Consider the following 3,725-nt stretch of genomic DNA (forward strand, 5'->3'; position numbering starts at 1 on the left):
TGCTTTTCCATTATGTATTATTTCCATTTCGTTCAACTTTATTTGGCCTACACAGAACAAGAGGGGAAATATCCAGCTCTTCTTTTCGCCATCATAAATGAGAGATGTACTATTGTATGTGCTGGGGAGGAAAAGTATATATAAAGTTCTTGATGGAAGGAAGTAAACAACAACAGCATTTTTAAATGACCTTAAGATATTGTGAGGAAAAAAAATATGTACACATGCAAAAATTTAAGAAGCTATTAAACTGAGGGGCACCTGGCTGGCTCAGTTGGTGGAGCATGTGACTCCTGATAATCAGGGTTGCGGGTTCGAGCTTCACGTTGGGTATAGAGATTACTTAAAAAAAAAATAATGCTAGTTCCAGTGGTTTGAATGAGAAGACGACAGAACCGAACTGAAGCCAGGCATGGTCAGTGGATGCAGTTCCACCTAGAGTGGAAGATGGCACTGAACATACACTCAATGTCAGCCACCAGCGATAACCTAAGTCGACAGGACAGGCTGGCCTGGATCAATGAGTCTCTGCAACCGAATCTGACAAAGATCGAACAGTCATGCTCAGTGGCTGCCTGTTGTCAGTTTATGGACAGGAGGTTCCCTGGTTCCATTATGTTGAAGAAAGTGAAATTCCAGGCTAAGCTAGAACACGAATACATCCAGAACTTCAAAATACTACATGCAGGTTTTAAAAGAATGGGTGTTGACAAAATAACTTCTATGGACAAATTAGTAAAAAGGAAAGTTTCAGGGCAATTTTGAATTTGTTCAGTGGTTCAAGATGTTTTTTGATACAAACTATGACGGAAAAGACTGTGACCCTGTAGCTGCCAGGCAGGGTCAAGAAACTGCAGTGACTCCCTCCCTGGTTGCTCCAGCTCTGAACAAATGGAAGAAAACTCTCAGCTCTAGCAGTGAGCTCCCTAGAGGCTCACTGCAACAGAGAACCACTGCAATCCTGGAAGCCAACCCAGGGGTGGTGTGAAAAATCCTGGTGCAGGCAATGGGGATGACTGAGCAGTTGCATTAATACAGCAGGTCAACATATTAAAACTTACTGTCTAAGACGTGGAGAAAGAGAGCGAATTCTACTTTGGGAAGCTAAGGAACATTGAATTGATTTTCCAAGAGAAGGAGAGGGGAAAACAACCCTGTATTGCAGAGGTTTGTGGACATTCTCTATGGCACAGAAGAAGGCTTTGTGCTACCTGCTGAAGGGGGTCCACAGGAGGAACAAGAAGAGTATTCACAGCCTGGACCAGCGAATTAACATCTGAATTTCCCACTTCAAATCATGGGCTTCCCTGTAAAATACTTCCTGCTATTATTCTTAGAGGACTCACTGGTTTCTCTACATAATCAAAAAGCGCCTCTTCTTAAGGTGCACTTTGCAAAAGTCTGGGTTAGGAGCTTTGTAGCAGAGCACTATTAACATCTCGTTGGGTCACCCAGGGAACAAAGAGGCTGCCGTGGGGCTCACTGTGTGGATGCCTGCTAACACTCATTGCTCGAGAAGGTGCTTTTATGTAACACACTGAGGTGGAATCCTCAGTAGAGAAATGTAAAGACTGATTATAATTTTAAGCTAATGTGAAATCTTGGCAGAGAACGTTTTAATAAATAAATGCTTTAAGAGTTCTTTAAAATGTGCTTCCATATTTCGAAATATAAAATGTAACATGACAGGAGATTTTATGTGTCTGACATTGTGTCTGGGAAGGAAGGGCCAGACCTCTGGACCTTTGGAAGCTGCTGTTCACAGGCCTTGCAGGGCTACCTGAATCTACAAAGGCCTAGACCTTGGCCCAAAAGGAAAGTTTAAAAAGTTGCACTGTCAAGCCTTTTGGCTTTATAGCCTAATGATATCCCTGCTCTAAGAAGCAAGAAGCATTGTTTGGATGAATAGAAGGTGTGTTTTGGCCCTGAGATGTCTGAGTTGAAGAGCTCGAATTTCACTGAATATTTCTCCACCAATTTTTCAAGTTATCCCTGAAATTTCCATATATTATGTTTTTTGGGAAATGAGGTATGTCCTGTTTTTAAATCTAACAACTACTTTTGAGGAATTGCCCCCATCTCTGGGATTTGAATGGGGGTTGTGCCCCATTTTACTGTCTTCTAAGTTTACATTGAACACGTTTCTCTTTTCTGCTCCCCTCACCCACTGGGGACTCCTGTTTGGCTCCTGAAAGTTTGCTGCTTAGAGTTTAAGTTCAGCAGGTGGTGGTCACGCTGCAAGTTCTTTCTGGGCCCCTGGCAAAGGGAGTGACCAGTGAAGGCCATTGCTACCTTGGGATCTGCAAGACTGGGTGTTCTCGGTACCTGCTGTCCACAGCCCTCCACTGTTACTGGAATACTTTGCCAGTGCACTCATCTCTTTGGAGATAACACTCGTTAGCGTGTTTGCTAAATGTTAATTTTCTTTTGCAGAAAACACAGTACCGTGTCTGAATTATTAATTTTTAACATATTTCATTCCTTAACGCTTCCTCATTGGCTCTGTCCCTAGCCTATTCAGTTCCTTTGCTTGGCAGGATTCTGCAAAATGTGCATCACCCACTAGTGAGACTGTTCATCCCCTGATGTTCTGTTTTGTTTCCGATGGTAGCTTATCCTAAAATGTGTGTAGAAAGCAGATATTTTATGATAAAATTTGTTGTGTAGTGCATGGTCTGTGGAATTCAGAGGAAAACCCAGATTCAGTGATTAACAATGCCAAAAAAATGTAACTAACTAGCCATTGTTCCAATAACAGTGGTGCTATTTTGTTGCCTAAAATTCCATTTTGTTGGGAACCCATTTTCTACCTGGTCTTACTTGACAGGATTTTTTCCTACACTAAATGGTTTCTTTTTTTTAAGATTTTATTTACTTATTTGAAAGAGAGAGAGAGAGAGCGAGCACACAAGCACAAGAACAGGGGGAGGGGCAGAGGGAGAAGCAGACACCCCTGCAGAGCAGGGAGCTGGATGTGGGGCTCCATCTCAGGACCCCAGGATCATGACCTGAGCTGAAGGCAGACACTTAACCAACTGAGCCACCCTACATTAAACAGTTTCTAAATAAAATCTGGTATTTCAAGAAAAAAAAAGCTATTAAACTACTGTAAAAACAAAGTAAAATACAGTTTTCTGATCTGTCATGTTCATCTTCCAAGTTCCTGTTTGTAGCCACCTTTTACATTTTCTTGTGTATTTCCAGAAATTCATAATACATAAACAAATACACATAACCATGTATTTACATATATGCACCTTTTATACAAATAGTTACACACACATATTTATATTATTATAGACATATATATATATGCATATACACATACTAATTTGTAATCTACTTTTTTCCTTACTTTATCCTGTTTTTTTCCCCCGTATCTATACTCCTAGGTCTACCTTATTCTTCCTAATTAGTAAATGATACTTTATTGCATAACAACTATCATAATTAATTCAGCAAGTCTTGAATTTACATCAATTCCAGTTTTGCTGTTAAAAACAATGCAATGAGCATATGTATATAAATATTCTCATGCACTTGGGTCAGTATAAACTTTGGCAGACTTAATAATTCATCTTCATAGGTTTACTAGGACTTCTGTGTGTGTAATGTTTTGAATCCTTAGCTTTTTATAGATAGATAGACAGACAGATAGAGAGAGATATGTCTATCTGCATCTATACAAATATTTCTCATTGCCTTTTAGGAAGACTTTGCTTGAC

At 40.1% G+C, this 3,725-nt stretch overlaps 1 pseudogene; it reads left to right on the forward strand.

Moving 5' to 3' along the window:
- Positions 1–447: 447 nt before the first annotated feature.
- LOC103676680 lies at positions 448–1,273 on the forward strand (annotated as a pseudogene).
- The last annotated feature ends 2,452 nt before the right edge of the window (positions 1,274–3,725 follow it).

The sequence above is a fragment of the Ursus maritimus genome, unplaced genomic scaffold (genome assembly GCF_017311325.1).
Source record: "Ursus maritimus isolate PB19 unplaced genomic scaffold, ASM1731132v1 scaffold_3, whole genome shotgun sequence".
NCBI classification, from domain to species: Eukaryota; Metazoa; Chordata; class Mammalia; order Carnivora; family Ursidae; genus Ursus; species Ursus maritimus.